Source organism: Macaca nemestrina, chromosome 13 (assembly GCF_043159975.1).
Source record: "Macaca nemestrina isolate mMacNem1 chromosome 13, mMacNem.hap1, whole genome shotgun sequence".
Taxonomy (NCBI): domain Eukaryota; kingdom Metazoa; phylum Chordata; class Mammalia; order Primates; family Cercopithecidae; genus Macaca; species Macaca nemestrina.
In genome coordinates this window covers 64,608,920-64,632,434 of record NC_092137.1, presented here as the reverse complement: position 1 = coordinate 64,632,434, position 23,515 = coordinate 64,608,920, and the positions used below count along the sequence as shown (strand labels likewise).

The window sequence follows — 23,515 nt, the reverse complement described above, 5'->3', positions numbered from 1 at the left end:
TCTGGATTACCGGGAAGAGACTCATTCTTTTCCCTTACTTTCTCCCAAACAAACAGTCTCTCTTTCTGTTCTGAGCCACCTGCAGCTGCAGGTGGAGTGACACAATCACTCCTGTGGCCACCACCACTGATTGCACTGAGACCTGAAGCCAACACAGTACTGATCTCACCCAAGGCCTACTGTAACTACTTCCTGGTTACGGCCTATGTTTGCTAAAGGCCCTGGGACTCTGCAATCAGCAGGTAGAAAAGCCAGCCAGCCCTGTGTCCTTCCCTTCAGGGTGGTGAGTTCTAGCCCCCAGGTATATTCAGAGGTGCTGTCCAGAAGCCAGGGACTAGAGTCAAAAACCTTAGGCATCTACCTGGTGTTCTATTATACTGTGGCTGAGCTGGCCCTCAAACCCCCAAAACCAAGTCCTTCTCACTCTTCCCTCCCCTTTCCAAGGCAGAGGAGCCTCACCGCGTGGCCACTACAGGCACATGAGGAGTGCTGCCAGACTACCACCAACGTCTCCTTAAGGCCCAAGCGCTCTTTCAGTCGGCTTGTGGTGAATGCTGCCTGGCTTGGGACTCACCCTTCAAAGCAGGGGCTCCTCTCAGGAACAGGGCAGGTCCAGAAATGCCATCCAAGAGCCAAGTTCTAGAATCGGAGACCCCAAGAGCCTGCTTGGTGCTCTACCCACCTGTGGCAGTGTTGGTATCTAAGGTGCAAGGCAAAGTCCCCTATACTTTTCTCTCTGCTTTTCTCAGGCGGAAGGAGTCTCACCCTGTAGCCGGCACAGCTGGGAATGTGCTGAGTCTCACCTGAAGCCAACAAGTCTGAGTCTTACCCAAGGCCCTCCCTGTAGTACCTCTGTATCGCTGCTGGCTTCTCAGGGCCCAAGGGCTCTTCAGTTAGCAGGTAGTGAATCCTGCTAGAACTGGGTCCTTTGCTTCAAGGCAGTGGCTTCCCTTCTGGCTCAGGGTGTGTCTAGAAATGTCATCCAGGAGCTAGGATCTGGAGGGAAGGCCTCATAATTCTGACTGGTGCCCTATCCTGCTGTGGCTGAGCTTGCTATGCCAACATGCAAGACAAAGTCCTCTCCACTCTTTCCTTTCCTCTCCTTAAGCAGAGGGAAGGGGTCTCCTTTAGAGCTGCGAACTGTGCAGCCTGGACTTAGGGGAGGGGTGACACAGACACTCCCTTAGCTGCCCCAGCTGGTGTCTCAATAGGTTGCATGCTCCCCCAGTCTGATGTGTCTGGTCCATGTTCAGCACTAGGACTCACCTAGGAATTGGAGTCCTTGTGGCCTAGACTGCCTTTCAAGTTTATGTAGGACCCCAGAGCACTTTAGTCAATAGTGGCAAGGCTTGAGATAACTCAAGTTCAGACCACTAGGATTGGCAATTCCCTTCTGGCTAGGGCTGATTTAAATGTTCCTTCCATGGGTGGGTGTCAGGAAAGTTTGGTCTAGTTTGTTTTCTGTTGTAATAAGGCAGCACTGAGTTCAGTGCCTCACAAATGCTGCAACCTCCCTCTCCCCAGCTCACAGAGACACGCTCCACACCAAGCCACTGCTGCCAGGTGATGGTGGAGGGGTGGCATCAGCGATCAAGACTTTTTCCTACCTCTTCAGTGCCTCTTTCAACAACGTGAAATTAAAACCACATACTGTGAGTGCTTGCCTGATTTTTCATTCTTACGAAGGTGTAGATAGTTGTAAAATTGGTTTCCTTGCAGGGAGGAAAATCAGTGGAGCCTTCTATTCTGCCATCTTGCTCTGCCCTAAGTCCCTCAATGTTTACCTTTTTATATTATCTTGCATTTTAAACCATGTGAGCCTATCTATATTTAACTTTTAAAACTGTATTATCTCAGAAATTTTCTCCTAGCCAAGAAATTCTAAAAAAAGTTTAAGTTGCTTGGTGAACAGTACAGTATTCATAGTCATAGGTTCTGTGTCAGAAATGTTGCATGTGCCCTTGGCTTCTGACTCAAGGTGACCTCTCCCTGAAGGCCAGGGACTCTGATTTGTCAGGCAGCAACAGGAGGAAAATGTTGTCCCCAGTCTCCAGTAATCTCATGGCCTCTGAGGAAGGTATGAAATGGGTGAAATGGTTCCCTGCATCCCCATTCCTGAGGAGGACTCCAGACAGGCAGAGGGAAGGAGAAATAAGCAAGAACCACCAGTACCTTTGAGGCAGACTCACCCATTCCCCACTGGAGACCATCTGCTGGGACTTATTTACCACTAAAGAACTGGAGAACCATGTTGTAGCTCAAGGGGAAAAGCAACCTATGCACTCCCATATGCATTTTTTTGAGACAAGGGGTTTCACTCTGTTGCCCAACCTGGAGTGTAGTGATGCGATCTCAGCTCACTGCAACCTCTACCTCCTGGGCTCAAGCAATCCCCTTACCTCAGCCTCCTGAGTAGCTGGGACTACAGGTGCACACCACCATGCCCGGCTAATTTTTTTTATTTTTTATTTTTTGTAGAGATGGGGTTTCACCATATCACCCAGGCTGGTCTTAAGCTCCTGGACTCATGCAATCCACCTACTTTGGCCTCACAAAGTGCTGGGGTTAGAGGCGTGCACCACCATGCCTAGCTCTGTATTCATTTTTTTAGTAATCAAGTTTTTCCAGAACATTAAATTTGCTGAAAAAAATGAAAAATTGAAAAGTAGGTATACTAAAACCACGAATTATTATAGGCTTAAATATTTATTTGATTTATATCAAAATTGAATTTATTATAATTTCAGTTGGGCTTAAGTTTATGAAAAATTATTTAAGATTGTCATATGTCAAGAAAATCATCAAACATGGCCATTCTCTCAACTGAAGTGGAGATAAGCAAAGAAGTAGCTTTGGAAAACATAATGGATGAGTTTGCTTCCACTAAAGCCAAGGGGCACATTTTTCCTTTTGCCTCAGGCTCCAGTATGGCTCAGCCCAGCCCTGGTCTTTATTTTAAATTTTGATATTTTGTTCATCAGATTTTTTTACATTAATTTTGATTTTTTAAAAATATGGCATTAAAATATTGTTTATCTCAATTACTGAGTTTTTGGTGTTCCCTTCATTTTGCACTGGTTTGCCACAGTGAACCACAGCCAATCCTTGCCCAGTGGATTGCTTCCTGGATCTCTGTTGTCAAACTTATAACCTCATTCAAATCCTCCCCAGCAGTCCCCTTAATGCCCATGACTGAGGAGCTGTTTCCCTCAGAGAACTTGTCTCTGCATTACATCCTCATCATTCAAAGCTCTAATCCCTGGAACAAACTTCAGTAATTCTGCTTTGCACCTGTAAAGCTATTCAGAGAATCACCAGCAGTTTGTCCTTCAGCCTTGGCTGGAGGGAGTATACAAATGTAATTCTCTTAATCTCTTGCAAGGCCTTTAATCATTCCTAATGCACGCTGTCTGATTGGGCCTGCTAAACTTCAGTTGGGCTGACAATGCACAAACAACTTAGACCCAACTCCCCCAAGCCCCTTCTAGTCTGACCCCATTGCCCCTGCAGAGGCCACTCTAGCAGAAAGCGCACTAGAGTGGTTCCTTTCCTTTTCCCCAGTTGACATCCTCCCCCGCCAACCAGATGTTTTACAGCTGGAAAGGGGCATGGGCGGTTGTTTCCTTTGTAAAGAGTTGTAGTATGAATATAATTTTCCACACACTGACTCATGTGACTGTCACTCCATCCCTGGACTCCAGCACACAGTTCCGACTCCTTTGCTGGCTTGGGGGTTGGGATGGAAAAGCGACTTTGATCCTGTAATTTAAGTTACTCTGTGCCTCAGTTATTCACTCCTGTAGGCAGGCAATAGACTCTGAGTGCTCTCACAGTCCCTTCCAACCACAGGACTCTGCTGGGCTAGTATGAGAATCATCTGGACAGAGCTGCAGTGTGACACACTGCTTCTGGGTGTGCAGAATCAAAGGAAAATGCTTATGGGCACTCCAGCTGACCTAACCACCTCTGACTGTCATTTTAGTGTCATTCAACTTTATTAGGGCTATTTCTCTGAGCATTTCTTTCCATTAAATGTTTCTGCTTATTTTGGTCAGTCTGTCCATTTTCCATCTCGACTAGGTTCCACTTATGCGAAGGCAGAGAAGCCTCATTCCTCCAGGTCCCTGCCACAATGGCCCAGCATGTGGAGTGTGACAGGTGAGAGTGTGGGCTCTGCAACCAGGTGGACCTGGTTGAATCTCAGTCCCACTATTTGCTAGCTGGATGGGTAGCTGGGCAGATTACCTAAGCAGTCTGTTGGCCCGAGATTCCTCTTGTGTAAAATGGGATGCTGATATGTGACTCAGAATATTGTGAGAATTACAGATCAGGTGCAGAGCTTGGTGTTAAGCACTGAGTAAAGAGTCAAAAGATATTAGCTGTGGAGTGCATAAATGAACCTTTGCATGATAAAAAAAATCACCATACTGGAAATACATGAGTGCATTCTTGTTCATGAATTCTAACAATACAGAAGTATATCAAGAAAAAATGAAAGAATCCTTTCATTGACTGCCCCTCTTCATCTTCCTCACTTCCTCAACAATAATAATAGTTCTTTATTTCTCTCTCCTATTTTGAAGAGAAAAGTTAATTATCTAATATGTGAATGTATTCTTACTGTAAATATCTAAGTGATTGGAAGCATACCACCCCCCAAACTGGAGAACGTTCCCTTCAGCACCCCTTTCACTCTTAGTGCTGCCTCTGGAGGTAAGCACTCCAGAGAATCTAGGTAGAGACTTCTTATCTCTACTCTATTCATTTACACACACACACACGCACACACACATAATGTACACACACATATTTATACATCTTTAAAAAATATACCTATAGCTTTTTCACAAGATGGCGCCAAAAGCGAAGAAGGAAGCTCCTGCCACTCCTAAAGCCAACGCCAAAGCAAATGCTTTAAAGGCCAAGAAGCCAGTGTTGAAAGGTGTCCACAGCCACACACAAAATCCACACGTCACCTACCTTCTGGAGACCCAAGACACTGTGACTCTGGAGGCAGCCCAAATATCCTCAGAAGAGTGCCCCCAGGGGAAACAAGCTTGACCACTATGCTATCATCAAGTGTCCGCTGCCCACTGAGTCTGCCATGAAGACAGAAGACAACAACACTCTTGTGTTCATTGTGGATGTTAAAGCCAACAAGTACCAGATCAGGCTGTGAAGAAGCTCTAGGACATTGATGTGGCCAAGGTCAACACCCTGATTCGGCCTGATGGAGAGAAGAAGGCATATGTTCCACTGGCTCCTGATTACAATGCTTTGGATGTTGCCAACAAAACTGGGATCATCTAAACTGAGTCCAGCCGGCTGATTCTAAATATATGTATAACTTTTCACATATATATATATATATATATATGTATATATGTATATATACATACACCTTTAAAAACATCTTTTAATATTGCAGAATTAAACTACATTTGCTATTCTGGAACTGCTTTTTCTCACTTAGCCATACAATTCAGACATCTTTCCATGCCAGTACACATATATTCATCACAATTTTTAAATGGCAATATAATATTTTATAATGAGATATGTACAACAGTTCCCCCAATCCATGGTTTCACTTTCCAGAGCTTTAGTTACTCATGGTCAAACTGCAGTTAAATGGAAAATTCCAGAAAAAACTCATAAGTTTTAAATTGCACATCCTACTTAGTAGCATGATCAAATTGTGTGCCATTCCACTCTGTCCAACCTGTTATGTGGATCATCCTTTTGTCTAGCATATCCATGCTGTCTACACCATCTGCCCATTAGTCACTTAGTAGCCATCTCTGTTATTGGATCAAAAAAACATAGCATGTATAGAGTTCAGGACTATCCTCAGTTTCAGGCATCCACTGGAGGACTTGGAACATATCCTCCATGGATAAAGGGTTACGCTCCAATTACTCCTACTGGTAGACATTTAGATTTTTCTCACAGTTTTTCATTATTATATAAATAAATACCGTTAAGCTCTATAGGCTGAGGACAAAGCCATTCATGTTGGCAGCTGCCCCCATGCAACCTGGAGGCAATCCCTCTCCTATATTGTAGAGAAGCACTTTCTGGGTCTGAGCAAGGACTCTTTTGAGATTAGAGGTCACATAGATCCTTGCACCAGCATGTCTAAAGCCATGCTCATGGCTGCCATCAAGGTCCAGTTCTTCGAAGGCCATATGGAAGGGGTGGGACTCAGGCAATCTAAATCCTTCACAGTCAGACAATAGAAAAAGGAAAGATGTCTACAGGAGACTGGCTTGCAGTTTACCTTGAAAGACTGGCCAAGAAATTGTAAGTGATATATACAACTGTACTTCTCAGGTATTTGAAGATTGGAAATATGAACAAATGCAGATTTTAGGCATGAGTCATTGTCCAGTGCACACATTAGAAAAAACACACAAAAAACCATCACTTGACTAAAATACTGAATGACAGCAGGTGGTAGAGTTGTTGGATGATATGTCTGCACATTGTAGGCCCTCCGTGAAAATCTGCTGAATGAATGAATGCATTTGTCTGATGTAGAGCCAACTCCAGCTTATTCCACCTTGATTTTCTTTACAAGTTTACCTCATCATTCTACCAGAATCAGAGAAGTGATAAGGAAATGTCTCACATCCATTCTAGCCTGAGACTCTTCCTCTTCCTCAATGCATGCCTGGCTCAGTATCATTAAAGGACACTGTCATTCCATATGTTCCCAAGTTGGAATGAGTAGCCTCAATTGTGTTAATTTGAATATGGCTTCAATATCGCTTTGAGAATGTTTCTATATTCGTGTTCCATCAAGCTTATAGATGTCACTGAGACAAGGGTTATCTTATATCATTAAATATGTACAGATTCACATTATATGTTCAGTCCTACACTGTGACAGACACATATGGAGTCTGCCCAATAGAAACTCATCATCTTGTTGGGAAGAAACTTTCTTCACATCTGAAATTACTAGTGAGTTAGGTAATGTACAATATGTACTGTATCAATCAAGATTCCAGTCAGGCAAACAGGAATCATGGTAGATGTTTTAAATAGAGTGTTTCATACAGGAAATTAGTTACAAAAGTGTTAAAAGGGCTGAAAGAACAAAAATGTAAAGTAAGGTAACCAGAGAATAATAATGACAGGAAAATGGTAGTTGGGAAAGGTGGTGTTGGAGTTCAGCTTTGTTTGAGGTGCTGTTACAACTGCTGACGGTGCTGGAACCACTGAAGAGGGACCACCCAGGCTAGAGCTGTGACCATTGAGCAGAGGCTGCTTTGGCTGAAGCTGGGGTCATCAAGGGGTTTCAGAAATGTTCAGAGGTGCCCCCAAAGCAGAGACGGGGAAAGAGAACAGTGGCTTCTCTTCCTTTTCCATTTCTCTACCAGAGCCTCTTACTGGAAGCCAGCTGGCAAGGGAGCCTGGGAAATGTAGTTTTCAGCCTCACAGCCCAGAGTCAGAGGGATGAGTATGGGGCTGAGAGACAACAGGCTATAAATCAACCCAGATATTAAATGTTGTGATACAGGTGATTGAACAAGACAATGTATAATAAGGCAGTGAGCTTAAAACACAGTTGGTATAAACAAAGCTGTAGAAGAGAGACTACAAGGTGCACTGAAGATAGCAAGAAGTTTCCACAACTCTATCAGTGGGAATGTTCTGGATATGAGTGAAGGAACCAACCTCAAACATGCTACAGCTACAAAAGAGGACTTTACTGGGTTGCATGATTGTGGAATACAGGGTATTCACTGGCTCCAGGGATGGCAGGATCCAGGTCTTGAATGATGCTGCTAGGTTCTATCTCCTCAGTTTATTGACTTTGCATGCCTCGACTTCATGCTTCCAACAGACGAGATGGTTATCCCGACTCCCATCTTCCCAGCAGGTTGACCTCATGAGGAAAAGTCATCCTGTTACATCTGGCAGGTCACATCCCTGACCCAATCTCAATAGCCAAGAGGAATGCCACTGTGCCTCACTCCACCACATGGAATAGAGCAGGAAAAGTCCCTCACCGGAACAGTGGGCAGCTGTTAACATGTGAAGGAAGATGGGCAAGTGAGCTGAGCGAGGAAAAGCTATGGCCTCCGTGGTCTTCCATATGCACTACAACAGGACATGGGCTGGCTGTGCCCTCGAGAAACTGCTATTTTGTCTGAAACCTGAAGAAGATATAGGATCATTCTTTTTATTTTGTTTTAAATAGGGTTTCCCTCTGTCACCCAAGTTGGAGTGCAATGGCGTGATCTTGGCTTACTGCAACCTTTGCCTCCAGAGTTCAAGTGATTCTCCTGCCTCAGCCTCCCAAGTAGCTAGGACTCTAGGCACCTGCCACCACACCTGGCTAAGTTTTTAATTTTTGTATTTTTTTTTAAAGTAGAGGTGGGGGTTTCACCATGTTGGCCAGGCTGGTCTCGAACTCCTGACCTCAAATGATCCACCCACCTTAGCCTCCCAAAGTGCTGGGATTACAGGCATGAGCCACCACGCCCAACCAGATCATTCTTAAACCACAAATAAGCCAGTGTAAATTGATTTCCTCTGAGCGGTAATGCTCACGAAATATGAAGAGTCTTGGTCCAGGGCATCTCCCCATAGTACCTGGGGTGTTCTGAGCACACAGGGCGTTCTCCACACATAAGGTGGTGTCAATAGCTGCCGGACACAGGAGAGGCAGCTCAGGCTACTGTAGTCACATGGTAACGTCATGCGCCATAAACACATAAGAAAGCCAGGGTAAGCCCCCAGGAAGCTCCAGGGTATCAACCAGAGTCCCAGAAGGAAGATGGCATACCCAAAGGGTTTAGCTGAAGGGATTTTAATGAGGGAATGATTTATAGAGAGGTAGGAAGAGTTCACAGAACCACAAAAGATGGTGAGGTACCCAGGAACCTCACCATCCTGGGACTATGTATTCATAGGTTTGTCACCAAATTTTTGCTAAAATTCAAGGTGCATATTATTGGGGTGCTATTTGGCATATAAAACATTCTGTCTAGGAAGTTTTGTAATATCATGTCAAGTTAAATACAATTCATTGCAAATAAGAGGTACAAGGCATGATATAATGGCAAGCTAGAACCAAACAAAATTTGTGGACTTGCTAAAACATGGGAGAACAGCACAGGCCAGAATACAAAGTGATTAAGAGTTCAGGCTTTGGTGCTGGAGTCCCTGGGTTCAAATTATTACTAGCTATGAGATCATAAGTGAATTTACTCATGTGTAAAATAGAGGTAATATTGCTTATTCCATAAATTGTTATGAGTATTAAAGGATCAAATATAATATTTGTAAGATGCTTAGAACTTTACTGGCACATAAATACTAGCATTATCGACAAAATTATACTACTCGTCCTCTGTTCACTCAATACATATATAGTCAGGAGCCACATAACAATGTTTCAGTGAATAAGGAACCACATATACACTGGTGATTTCATAAGATTATAGTATATTTTTATGTATCTTTTCCATGTTTAGATGTGCTTAGATGCACAAATACTATTATGTTACAATTGCCCACAGTATTCAGTACAGTAACATACTGTAGGTGTTTGTAGCCTAGGAACAGTAGGCTAGACCAGATAGTCTAGGTGTGTAGTAGGCTACACCATGTAGGTTTGTGTAAGTATACTCTGATGTTCTCATAACAAAACTGCCTAACAACACATTCTTCAGTATGTATTCCCGTTGTTAAGTGACACATGACTGTGTATTAAATATTTACTACAGGCATCATGCTAGGCTCTGGGGATAAGTGGTAAGTAAAAAAAAGACCACATTTCCTCAAGGACTGGGGAGAAAACATTAACTAATAATTGCATGCAGATATAAAATCAAAACAGTGTGAGTGGTGGTGCTTGGAGCCATAAGAGCTGGTAATAACTATTCAGGGGTAGGCCTTCTTGAGGAAGTGACATTTACCCATGACCTAGATGAGTTCACTAGGTAAAGTTCATTAGGTAAAGATGAGAGGGGGGAAAATACCAGGCAGAGGAAACACTATGTCCTCTGTGGCAGAAAGGATCATGGTAGGCATATTAGTCAGGACCCAGGCAGGAAAGCAAAACTTACTCTAGGTGATTTGATAGAGGGAATTTCATACGGGGAGTCAGAGGAGTTGAAAGAGCTCCCAGGGGAACCCTGAGAGTAGCAATTCCAGGAAGCTGGGACTACTGTATCTGTCTGCTAGGGCTGCAGTAACAAAGTGCCACAGACTGGGTGGCTTCATGCAGAAAGTTATTGTCTCAGAGTTCTGAAGGCTGGAAGTCCAAAATGAAGGCGTCAGCAGGGGTAGTTCCTTTTGAGGTCAGTGAGGGAAGGATCTGTTCCAGGCCTCTTTCCTTGACTTGTAGATGACCATTTTCACCTATGTCTCTTCACATCGTCTTCCCTCTATGTGTGTCTATCTCTGTCCAAACTTCCCCTTTTTATAAGGACACCATTCATATTGGATTAGGGTCCACCCTAATGATCTTGCTTTAATTTGGCTACCTCTATAAAGACCACCACCCTAAATAAGGTCACGCTGTAAAGTACTGGGGGTTAGAACTTCAACACATGAACTTGCAGGGGAGACACAATTCAAACCATAGCACCACCCCGGAAGCTGGAAAACAAGGAAAGAAACAGTTTCTGGAGCTTAAGACAAGATAAGCTGGAACCAAGATGGGTAGCAGGGATCACAGAGAGATGGTTGTGTAGTGGGAACTGCAGCCACAGAAGAGACTCCTGAGGAAGAGAAGCAGGAGGAGAAATACTCTGGCTTCTCCTTTCCTTTCACTGCCAATATCTTTTGCCCTCCCCCGCTCCCCACTGGCTGAACTTCACTGGAAGGCAGTTGGCTCTGGAGCCTGGAACAGCCTCCAGTGACACAGAGCAGATTGGGGCGGGGGGGGAAAGGGTGGACATCGCTCTGAGAGCAACAATGCAAGACCCATGCAATGAGTTTGTGAGGCCGAATGGACGCCAGGTGGCTTCAAGAGAGTCTGGCACAAGGTGCACCTGGAGAAGGAAGTAGAGTCCAGGTCAGGTAGGAGTTTGGTCCACATGCTAAGAGCCATAGAAATATCAAAAGGTTTTTAATAGAGCTGGAGGAGAGGAGGTGACATGATCAGAGATGTGTTTTGAAAAGACTTATCTGGCTATGAAGTGGAGAGTGGGTTGAGGATAGTGGGGCAGATCATTTAGAAGGCTAAGCCTAAGAGAAAGCCTGTTTTAGAAAAAGAGGGACGTCCTGCTGCCCCTCTCTTTCCCTCCAGTTTTCATACCCTCCACCTGGACTAGACAGGTGTATCTGCCAGTCAAAGCCACCCCTCCCCTGGTGCAGAGGCCCACTCCAAGCTCTCATTGCCAAGTGTCCTTTTTCTAGATCCTCTCCTGGTTCAGTGCCTTTCTCTCTGGGCAGTCCTTCCCATGCTGCAACACTAATTCTTCTTTTGTCACCCACCTGATGCAGGGGGGTCCTTGTCACCTATCTTGTCCACCACTCTGGCTTAATGGTGCTGACTGAGTCCACGGCTTTGGTGGCCACCCATCCGTTGCTGCTGCTTCTCAGGTCTGTATTTCCAGACATGATTTCTCTCATGAGAAAAATTAGCCTGCCAGGTATCTCCACTGGAATGTCCAAAGGAATTGGAATCACGAGCTCAGCATGTCTAAAATTGAACACATTATCTTCCCCTCGTATGCTGACCCCTATAACCTGCCCTTCCTCCTGTGTCCCCTATCCTCCTTATGTCCCACCCCCACTCCTGTTTGAATATTTCACCAGAAACAGGAGTAGGGGTGGGACGTAAGGAGGATGGGGGAAAGGACATCATCCTAAACTCTTCCCTCTCACTCCCCCACATCCCATTGCTGTCCAATTCCTGTTGACTCTGTCCTAGATATCTGTCAAAATCCACTTTTCCTGCTACTTCCCTAGCCCAGGTCCTCATTTTCATCTGGGTTCATGCAGTGGTCTCCCAGCTGGCTTCCTGACTCAAGCCTTGCCCCGGCCAGTCCACTTTTCCTACAGTCCAAGTGACATCTATCAATGTAAATAGATCATGTCTTTTCTCTACTTAAAATCCCTTCAGTGATTTCTTATCATCCCCAAGTCAAGTCTGATTACTATCTCTGCACAGTGCCCAGCCCACAATAAATGCTTGGTGATTAAATGAATAAATGACAAACCAATACAGAAAAATTGCTAAGTGTGGAAATGAAAGAAAAGATGCCATTTATTTCTCCTTTCCGACTGTCCAAGACTCAATCTGGAACTGTCCTTGGGTATTTGTGTTGTACTTCTCACACTCTACTAAACCCATCTACTTACCTGTCTGTTTCCTACTGGGATGTTCCTTGGTTGCCACTATATCTCCTAGCACAGTGCCTGGAAGAAAGTAAGTGCTCAAAAAATATGTGATGAATGAATGAATGATAAGGAGAGGTCTGGGATGGGGCTGACTATGAAATGCTTACTAGGAGCAGAGTGTGTCTGTCTTGGATCCAAAGCACTGGGGGAATCAGGATGGGTAGAGAGGCTGAAGGCAAGCCCTTTAGGGGAAGGACAGCAGTGACAAAGGCTGAAAGATCAACAGCAATACATTTTTCTCAGGAGACTTCTTTGGGGCAGTGTTTTCTAAGTTGGGTTCCACGGACCACTGGTCTTGTAAGATGCTCTATCTAGGGTTCTATGTCAACTTAGCAGGTAGAAACATGCAGCCCATACCCCTTGTGTACATCAGCATCTCAAAGAGTCTGAGAAGTCCTGCAGTTGAAAAACCAACACTTTAACCCTTTTAACTCAGTATTTCCTAAACTTATTCCATAAGTCTGAATATACAAAAATAAAGTTTTTTGCTTAATACTCAGTAACATCCCCTTCCACAAGACATGGTGGAAAAAATAGTGTTTGGTGGTTATGAGTATTTTAGAAAAAGGGCAGGAGACACTTGAATTTCCCCCAGCGTGCCTTGGGTGAGCACTGTGGTTATAGCCACTTGATGAGAACAGTCAGAGGAAGGCTGCTCTGGGCCATCAAGTGCAGATTGTATGGGACAGGTGAAGGCTTGGGGCAGAGACACCCCTGAAGGGGTTGTAGTGAACATAGTACCTGGTGCTTTTCTGGCCCCTAAGCCCATGGGCTTAGAAAAAATTCAGTCAGTGCCAAGGAGGACCCCAAACCCCATCATTGTTTCACAGTGTTCAGTATGGCCTGTACCTCAGGGTGATCACTTCATTTTGCTCTTTTCTCTCCAATGCTCTCAGGGTGGAGGGAACTGGGAGGACCTGTCTGATCAGAAACAACCCACCAGAGGAGGCCCTGCTGCTCCTGGAGGATGCTTCTGCCGGAGTTCTCCTAGTTCCTTGCAAGGAGCCCTGGAAAAACAGATCCCACCCTGGGTCTACCATAGTCTCAGGGACTTTTAAACCAATGCTCAGCTAGAGAAAAACCTCAGGCAGTTTGCGGATAGAAGAGGAAATAATATTAAGAGCCTGCCATATGTTGAATGTTTACTATGTCTCAGTAGAATATTAATGCTTTAGGTTCTTACAGAAGCCTTCCAAGGTGGGTACTCTTATTATCCCCTTTTTACTAATGAAGAAACTGAGACTTAAGGAGGTTAAATACCTGGTAAGTAGATAGAGTAGGGATCTGACCTAAGCTGTCCGACTGTAGGGCTCATGCTCTCAGCACTGTTTATCCTGCTTTCCCAGGAAGCTACAGAGGCCCTTTGGTACTCCCCAGCTCTCCTTGTTTTCCTGCTTCTAAGCATCTGAGTGCATCCTGATAGCTGTGGACAGCAGAGATTTGGAACAGGAGATTGAGGACATCTCATCTACTACCATGCTTGGCACATAGTAGGCACTCGACACATGCTAGACTCTCCCCACTTTCTGTTGCTTCTTGGCACCAGGCTTCACTCTGGACAAGAGTTAACATCTCATCCTTTACCCATGTCTTCTTTGACTGAACATCTGGCTATTAGTGGGAGATATGTCAAAGAAGTATTTATTCATCATTTCATCCAAGAATACTGCCAGAGCGCCTGCCCTGTGCCAGGCTCAGCCAGAGGCTGGAGATAAAGACATGAATGAGACCCCTGGTGAGGGGTGAGAGACAATCAAAGGGCTCATTTCCATAGAGGATGAGGGGGATTAGCACCTGGGTTGGGCAGGGCACAAGATGGAGCAGGGTGATATGGTTGGCTTTGTGTCCCCACCCAAATCTCATCTTGAATTGTAGTTCCCATAATCCCCATGTGTCATGGCAGGGACCTGGTGGGAGGTAATTGAATCATGGAAATGGTTTCCACCATGCTGTTCTTGTGATACTGAGTGAGTTCTCATGAGATCTGATGGTTTTATAAGGGGCTTTTCCCTTCTTCACGTTGTACTTCTCTCTCCTGCCACCATGTGAAGAGGGCCATGTTTGCTTCCCCTTCTGCCGTGACTGTAAGTTTCCTGAGGCCTCCCCAGCCATGTGAAACTGTAAATCAATTCAATTAATTCTCTTTTTTTAATAAGTTGCCCATTCTTGGGTATGTTCTTATAGCAGCATGAGAACGAACTAATACACAGGGTGACATGAGAAGGCTTCCTGGGAGACAGTGCCTGAGCTGATCTCTGATGAGAAAGTAAGAGGAGGACATTCCAGGTACAGGGAACAACATGTGCAAACACACAGGCTGAAGTAAACAAACAGGAAGCTGTGAAAAAGGACAGTGATGAATGACTAGACCAACTGGGTAATTTTGACCCCCAGGGGACATTTGGCAGCAACTGGAGATTTTTTGTTTGCTATTCACAGTTGTTTGTGTGTGCGTGTATGAGCGTGTGTGTGCAAGTGTCTGCTACTGGCATCTAATAGAGGTAGAGGTCAGGGATGCTGCTAAACATCCTACAGTGCACAAGATAACCCCCCATAACAAATAATTATATCTGATCCAAGATGTTGAGAAATCCTGGACTAGAACAACAAACATAAAAACATATTATAGTACTTTGACAATTAGTACTTCATAGTACTAGCACATGAATAGATAGAGAGACCAATGGAACAGTTTAAGACTATAAATACATACAGGAATTTAGCATATGATAAAGGGAGCATTTCAAATCCAGTTAGAATCCAATACATGGTGTTGAAATTCCTGGGTAGCCATCTTGAAAAACATTAAGCTGGAGCTATACCTCACACCATATATAAGAATAAATTCCACATGGATTAAACATTTAAAGGTAAACAATAAAACCACACAAGTACAAAGAGAAAATTTGGGATAAATCTTTCATAATCTTAGAGTAAGAAAGTCTTTCCTAATCCTGACTCACAAACCAGGAACTATAAAATAGGAAATTGATTAAGTCAACTAATAAAAGTTGAAAAAAACTTTTTAAGCTCTTGCATGTGAAACAAACAAAAATCAAACCTGTATATAAGCAAAGTCAAAAACAAATACAAATCTGTAAAGGATACATGCAACTCAGCAGACAAAGGGCTAATTTCTTTAAATTATAAAGATACATAAACCTCTAAAGAAAGGATACATAAACCTCTAAAGAAAGACCTCTAAAGAAAAGACCAATAAAAATATGAGCAAAGCCTGTGAAAAAGTGGCTTATAGAAAAACAATGAAGATAAATAAAAATGACTGTTAAACATATGAAAAGATGTTCAACCTCTTCATGATAAGAAAAATGCAAATTAAAAGTACTGACATGCCTTTTTTTTTAATCTCTCAGATTTGCAAAAACCCAAATTTGAAAATACATAGACATTTCTATATATTGCTGGTGGGTATGTCAACTAGTACAGCCCCTAGGAGGGCGATGTAGCAATATTTACCAAAATAGCAAATGCATATATCATCTAACCCAGCCATCTCACTTTTTAGAGCTTACTCCACAGATACATATATTTGCATGCATATGAAGTGCCATATATACAAGATTATAAATGGCAGCAAATGATTAGAAACAATTTAAATGGTTATTAACTGGTTGCTAACTGGTTATTAACAATTAAACTGGTTAAATAAATTAGAGGTTGGCAAACTACCATCAGGGGCCCAAATCTGGCCTTCTGCCTTTTACTGTAGGACTTTCAAGGGAAAAGTAGTTTTAACATGTTTAAATGGTTCAAAAAAATCAAAAGAGAATTATATTTTATGACACATGAACATTATATCAAATTCTAAAATCAGAGTCTATAAATAAAGTTTTACTGGAACACAGCCATGCCCCTGTGTTTACACATGGTCTCTGACTTCTTTTGCACCTTAACAGAGAACTAAGCAGTTTCCCAAGACACTCGCTGTCCCACAAATCCTAAAATATTTACTATTTGACCCTTTACAGAAAATTTTGCTGGATTGGAGTATATCCGTGCAGTTGAATACGCAGCTACAAAAAACAATTTTTAAAACTCTGTATGTATTGCTACAGAAAGGTTTCCAGGCTATATTACTAAATTTTAAACAAGCAGATAAGTAAAGTATAAATTTCATGTTACCATTTGGATTAAAAGGCAGGATATATTTATATTTTATTATAATATGCATAAAACTTATCTGGAAGGAAATGCAAGAAATTAGTAAGCAGTGACTATCTCTGGGGGAATGAGATTGGTGAATATGAAACACAGAAAGAACAAAAATGTGTGTGTATGAAGTATATCAATAATTATTTTTAAAACTATACAGTGGGTAGGATATACATACAATGAAGTATTATTTAGCCTTAAAAGAGAAGGAAATTCTGACATGAGTGAACCTTGAGGATTTCATGCTTAGTAATGTCAATCACAAAAGGACAAATATTTTATGATTCCACTTACATGAGGCACCTGGAGTAATGAGATAATAAAGTCAGAAAGTAGAATGGTAGTTGTCAGGGATTGGGGAGAAAAGCGAATGGAAAGTTAGTGGGTACAGAGCTTCAGTCGGGGAAAAAGTTCTGAAGATGGATGGTGGTGATAGTTGTACAACAGTGTGAACGTACTTAATGCCACAGAACTGTATACTTAAAAGTGGTTAAAATGGCAAATTTTATGTTGTATATATTTTATCACAATATAAAAAATATCTAGGCCAGGAAAAAAAAAAAAACACAGTGGTAAATAAGAGCACAGATTCATGTCACTAAAAAGTTGTTGGGCCTGACTTTGGGGGCAATAAGGCTGGAGGTGTCTGCATGGCCTGATCAGAAAACACCTGTATTCTGGCCTAAGGAGTTTGCATTTTGCATGTCCTAAGGACACTAAGGAGCAACAGGATCCCTTTTGTTAAAAAACAAAATTCTGGAAACAAGAAAAGAATGGACAGAAGAGGCTTGGGTGGGTAGGGAAAGAAAAGGGAGATCTAAACTCTGACTTTTTTATCTTCCCCAAATTCCTACCTAAGGGGCCGGGGGAGTCATACCCTACAAACCATAAAGTCTCATCAGAGGGTTTTTTGTTTGTTTGTTTTTTGAGATGGAGTCTCGCTCTGTTGCCCAGGCTGGAGTGCAGTGCTGTGATCTCGGCTTACCACAACCTCTACCTCCTGGGTTCCAGCAGGCCTCAGCCTACCAAGTAACTGGGATTACAGGTGTGCACTACCACACCTGGCTAATTTTTGTATTTTTAGTAGAGACAGGGTTTCACCATGTTGGCCAGGCTGGTCTGGAACTCCTGACCTCAAGGGATCCACCTGCCTCGGCATCCCAAAGTGCTGGGATTACTGGCATGAGCCACCATGCACTGTGTAGAGGGGTTTTTATTTAACCCCCCCATATAAGGTGATCTGCTTTCCAACCTGGCTCTGGCATAATATCACATAACAAATAAGGAAGGAAATATAAATATTTAAACCCCAAATATATTTTCTTGCCATATCTTGAAAATGCCCTGCAAGGTTGTCTTTTGTGGGAAAAATCTATAGAGAATCTATAGAGATTCTATGGAGAATCCCCTTTCCGCCACCTTTTTCCTCTTTCTTTCCAGACCCAGGAGATAATCAACTAAGAGCCAGGCACCCTTTTAAGTGGGATAAGAAACATTTTACAACCTGCTCTCTCTGAAGTCTGCTGAGAGCTTCTTCTGAACAACACAACTTGGTCACTACAATGCTTTATCTTAACCTAAACATTTCCTTTCTATTGATCCCAGGTCTTTAGATAAACCAAACCAACTGTCCACCAGAAAACTTTAAAATCTACCTATAAGCTAGAAGCCCCCACCTTCGCATTGTCCCGCCTTTCTGGAGCAAACCAATGTATTTCTTAACTGTATTTGATTGAAGTCTCATATCTCCCTAAATGTATAAAACCAAGCTGTGCCCTGACCACCTTGGGCACATGTTCTCAGGCCCTCCCGAGTGCTGTGTCACGGGCCGTGGTCACTCATATTTGGCTCAGAATAAATCTTTTCAAATATTTTACAGAGTTTGGCTCTTTTTGTCAACAATGAGTATCAGAGGGTACCTCTGGAAAAAGAACCTGGGTGCTGGGGAACAGGAGTGGGAAGGAGACTTATTTTTTACTATAAATCCTTTTGTTGGATTTCTACATGTACATTCATTTCCTATAAAAAAAATTGTGTTTATTTTTGAAAGAAAAGCTCTTCAGGCAAATATGATGGAAGAGAAGTACTTTCCCAAAGTATGGTGGAAGGGAAGGGGGAGAGTTTGTGATGGGGTGAGATGATGGGCCTGAACTTCATCCAAGCCTCTGAGGACCCGAGGAGCAGAACCTTGTGGGGATGTGAGTTAGAAGGTGAAGCCCACCGGTTCCTAGCTGACCTCTCTCTGACTTCATGGGCCATGGGACAGGCTGTCTCTGTAGTGATCTCAACAATGCTCAAGGCAGTCAGTGCCTGGCAACAATGGACTTAAGAGAATTCGGTAGCTGCAAAACATCATCCAGGCACTTGGTGCCCAAAGCCTTTGATTACACTGCAGCTGGACATCTAGAGCCTGGATGTCAGCTTGGGGAAAACCCCTTCTTATGCAGAAAGTAAAGCCCAGCAAAGGCCACCAGGTATTCCTGTTAGGAATAGGGCCTTTCCTCCCACCTCCTCAGAGATAAAAAAGACAGAGTTTAGATCTCCCTTTTCTTTCCCTACCCACCCAAGCCTCTTCTGTCCATTCTTTTCTTGTTTCCAGAATTTTGTTTTTTAACAAAAGGGATCCTGTTGCTCCTTAGTGTCCTTAGGACATGCAAAATGCAAAAGGCCCCCTTTACAGGGCCTTTCCTCCCACCTCCTCCCAGTCCCCTCCAACTCCTTCCCTTCTCTTTGCCCCAAAGGGAACCTTTACACAGCCAAGCTAGGATATTGGGTTTCTGGACTCTTGCTAGGACTTCTCTGAGTCACCAATTTTCTTTTTATTTATATATACTGTGCTTGCCTCAGCTACATTGCACCAGAAGATCTTTGAGGGCTTAAATGTCTGCGACATCACAGAGGCATACCAATTTCTGTCTTAGTCCCTTCAGACTGCTCTAACAAAAATAGCACAGACTGGGGGGATTAAACAGCAGGCACTCATTTCTCACAGTTCTGGAGGCTGGAAGTCCAAGATCAAAGTGCCAGCATCAGGCCGTGGGAGGGCCTGACTCCTGGTTCCTAGATGGCCATTGTCTCCCTATGTCTTCACATGGTGGAAGGGGTGGGGAAGCCTTCCCCACACACCCGCCTTTCACTCTGCCGAGCCCAGCTTCCTGCTGCAGTAAACTCTCCTATGGCCAAGAAGGTAAAGGTCTGCTCAGGGCATTCACCTGCTTTCAGTGGTTCTCCACAATCAGCCCATATAGACTCAGCCAACAGGAAACCCACTAACCAAAAGCTGTGTCTTTAAGCATGTGTTCTGTTTGGCCTCTTACCCGTCAAAGGGAACATAACAGTGAAAATTATAATAAGCAACAATGATCATCATCATTTCCCGAGAGACATCAGTGCCAGCAGTTCCAGTGAGACCCTGGGGTGTCAGTCACTGTATCTGCAAACAGAAAATGCAACTCGCCTGCCTCTTCAGGCATAAAGAGTGCTCTGAACGCTTAGAAAACTGTAAATAGCTTTATAACTGCCAGTTGCTGCTCTTGTTCATAAGTGCTTTGGGGTCACAGCAATAGGGAGCTCTTGAAATAATGTGAAGGTGTACTCTCAGCAATGAAATTAAACAGGCATTTCAGGGCAACCTCAGCTCAGATCCCTGAAGAAAAAAAGAACCTACAGCTTACCTCCAGAGGGGCACTGAGGATCACGTTTCACCCTGAGAGGGGGCTGGAAGGCCCTGGAAGGAAATGACCTGAGGTCGGGGTGGGCCTCCATTCTGCCGGGTAGGGCAGGGAAGATGCTTGGCTACTCTCACAAAGGAGCTTCTAGGATCTGCGTCTTTTTTTCCTCACCTCCTCCTAAGGAAAAAAGTTGTTTTCCTTCCTGCGCCTCAGGGCAGAGCAGAAGTTGAAATGGGCTACTTGTTCCTAATATTATTTACAGTTCAGCAAAGGACTTTGGGTCTCCAACCTCGGGTCTAGAAACTCCTTCCACAGCCTGAAAAGGACTAGGTTAGCAGCAAAGCCGGGGCTCCTGAGATAGTATGCGATCTTCTGGTGGTGCTTTAAGGTTGTGGTATAAACTGAGGTGGTCTCAGGTCTCTGGGAAAGAGAAGATATCACAACAGAAACATTTTTCCAGAAAAGGCTGCAACTTTGGAGCGGCCTTAATAACATGGGATCTAGCGCCACCTAGTGCCTGCTGTGGAGCTTGACGTGGGTCTTGCTCTGATGAGATGGTTTTGTTTTTTTGGAAATTGGCTTTAACCAAGAGAGAGACTGAAATGGAGAAACACATTTTCTGCACACAGGGCTGTCCTCATGCCCACAATGAAGGACTGAGAGTTTGGTGGGAGAAGCCGAAAAGCTACAATCTTAATGTGTCACGGACGGGGGTGTTGGGTGAGGGGATGGGGGAGTCTTTCTCTTGGAGGGAAGCTGGGGTGACTCACAAGTAATATTTAGAGTCTTAGTCCCAGAAGATTGGCTTGAATGTGTCTGCATGAATATTTTTGCTCACACTAGAAAAAAAATGCTGGTGCTATTTTATGACTTCTGTGCTTTTCAAACTAGTTTCTCAGCGCTCTCCCAGAGCCAGCATAGGGGCTGCTTACGAAAAGCCCTCGAAGCCGCTTCACTGTGGAATCCACTCCTGCTCCTTACCACTGTCTGTGGACAAGCAGCCCTCCTTTCTTGTCCTGCCACTGCCTGGCTGCCCCCTAACCGTCTATTAATTCAAGCCACCATTTGCTATTTGTTTAATGTGATTCATTTAAACCTCAGAACAGCCAGTGCAGTGGATATTGGTAATCTCAACCGATCTTTAGGGAGGTTACAGGACTTACTCAAGATCTTTCAGCTCATAAGCAGAAGTGGGATTTGAACCCAGAGCTCCAAAAAATTTGTTCCTTTCACTACAGTATTCCATCTGCACTGCCAGGGGTAGTGGCTATTGCAGAGGATGCTACAATATCCAGGAGGTTTTGAGGAGACAAAGAACCTCTGAACTAGAGGGCTTCTAGCTCGGAGGACACTTCCTGCTCTGGGCCGGTCCCTGTGACCCCAAGGCCTGGCTGGACGCTTGGTGTAAGCCTCCCTCCTCATAGCATCTGCCCTCCCTGAACAGAGACACTTCCTCAGCCTACACTTCTCCATGCTTGGAAACCACCCCAGAGGAATAATGAGAGCAAAGAGCAGGGATTTGGCAACTGTGCAGAAAGGCAGGAGAATCATGGATTTGTCTGACTCCTGGGCTTTGGCCTCATCTGGTGGAAAACTGTGAAAATTCCCTACTGGCTCCTCCCTTCCCTTCTCTCCAGGCCCCTCCACCATTCTCCACCAAATAGACACGCCTCCAGAAGAAGTTAAGTAAGGCCACTCTCTGGATGCCTCTGAACAAAATGGTTTGCTTAAACGTACAGAAATAAAGTTTAAATGGGGCAGCAGGCTGCAGTGGGACCCACACCCTGACCTCCATAAATGGGTAAATGTTCAGGCTGCTGGCAGACCATGGCGGTGGTTTGGGGGTATGGGAGGAGCACAGAATTAAGAGACTGGGACTTAAGTCCCCACTCTGTCACTCCTCAGCTCAGTAATTTGGGGCAAAGTCACTTAACTACCGTGAGCATCAGTTTCTTCACTCAGAGAATGAGGACAATGATTCTCTTACCTGTGAGCTAACAGATGAACGAGCTCTCGGGAAAGCCCTGAAGGGTGTGAGGTTCCAGACAATGAAGGAACTATGGGCATGCAGGATTTAGCTGAGAGGGCCTTTACTCACTTCGTCCTTTCCCTGCCTCTCCCTCTTCCCCAAAAGGAGTCTGTCTCCTTCTATAAAAGGGGTCTTAATACACATTCACACGCACACACATACAGAGTCTTCAGTTCTTGTGGGCTTTTCATTTTGTTTTCAGAGTTAAATCATCTTGGAAAACAGCTTTTCCAATAAAGACCCAGTGGCCAGGACTGCTGGATGCACTTTCTTTAAAGGTGGTGGGAAACGCAGAAGCAGGAAGGTCCAGGACGGCATCCATCCTGTGCAAGGGGAAGATCCTAAAAGGCTATTTCCTCTGCTGTCAACTAAGAAAGATGGACGTTTGTAGCTGGACACAGAGACTAATCATCCGTAATAGTCTGGCAGCACTAATGCATTCAGGGGACAGCAATTAATGCCTGATGGGGAACATCAGGAGGACGGAGCTTGAATCTGGCAGCCTCTGGCAAAGTCAGTTTGAAAACCTCAGGCTCCATTTCTAATTGAGGGTGTCTCCACCTGGCTTGGCAAACTCTATGCCTCTCCAAAAGGGAAGAAATAGCTTCCTAAGTGAGGCTCGGGAGGAACAAAGGCCTCATTAGGATCAATCACTTATTCCAAGTACACATTCCCAAGAATCTCTATTGATGATCTCAGATACAAATGAAGTAGTAATTAAGGATGTAATGCAAATGATCTTTAGCTTAGTAACTCTCTGTAATTGAAATTTACTAAATTAAGTCTGAGATTTTTGAAACTAGGCCTTTAAAAAAAATTTCCCCGATTATAATTACCCCCTCTCCTCCCTCCTACCCACCCTTCAGTAATGTAATTAGTTTAAAATAAGATCCGTGGTAGGGCTGATGATGCGCTGCCTACTGAAATGCTGGCCGCCTATCAACAATCCCCAGGGAGTGAAGAGAACAGGGGCTCGCATCAGTCAGAAAGGCCGCTGTCGTGCTGCCAAATATAGGACAAGGAAACTGGACACAGAGCTTGTGATACCGACTGTGCCGGCCGGGAGAAATTTCTTAGCTCTCCCTTCTGTTTCTTTCCCCTCTGCCCATAGAACTGGGATAAGCTATGGACCATTCAGAGAAAGAAGGGAATAGACTGGAGTAGGAGAGGAATTGGAATCTTTAGGGGATGCTGAGAAGGCCCCTGACAGGAGAGGCAGAGGGCTTGGGCAGATCAGAAACCCGGCTGTTTTCTCAGAGGCCAGAGTGCTAAATCT

The 23,515-nt window shown here is 44.1% G+C and overlaps 3 long non-coding RNA genes across 9 annotated transcripts in view; 2 read left to right on the top strand and 1 right to left on the bottom strand.

Moving 5' to 3' along the window:
- Window positions 1-23,515, bottom strand: part of LOC139357879 (uncharacterized) — a 116,593-nt gene that overhangs the window by 45,616 nt on the left and 47,462 nt on the right. Inside the window, exons 3-6 of one of the 7 annotated variants that reach the window (XR_011611816.1) lie at window positions 16,339-16,400; window positions 12,474-12,577; window positions 12,328-12,384; window positions 11,400-11,624 (exon numbers count right to left, since the gene is read on the bottom strand). The exons of 2 other annotated variants lie outside the window; for them this stretch is intronic. This is a non-coding gene — a long non-coding RNA (uncharacterized lncRNA). Of the gene's footprint in view, window positions 1-8,097; window positions 8,166-11,395; window positions 11,625-12,327; window positions 12,578-16,338; window positions 16,401-23,515 lie in introns of those variants that run through there. 4 more of the 7 variants (XR_011611815.1, XR_011611819.1, XR_011611818.1 and 1 more) reach the window with 4 other exon arrangements.
- The window catches only part of LOC105465143 (uncharacterized), a 152,097-nt gene that overhangs the window by 101,626 nt on the left and 26,956 nt on the right, over window positions 1-23,515 (top strand). The window lies entirely within an intron of this gene.
- LOC139357704 (uncharacterized) lies at window positions 18,867-21,286 on the top strand. The gene is made up of 3 exons (XR_011611309.1): window positions 18,867-19,013; window positions 19,532-19,726; window positions 21,102-21,286. It is a non-coding gene; the product is annotated as an uncharacterized lncRNA (long non-coding RNA).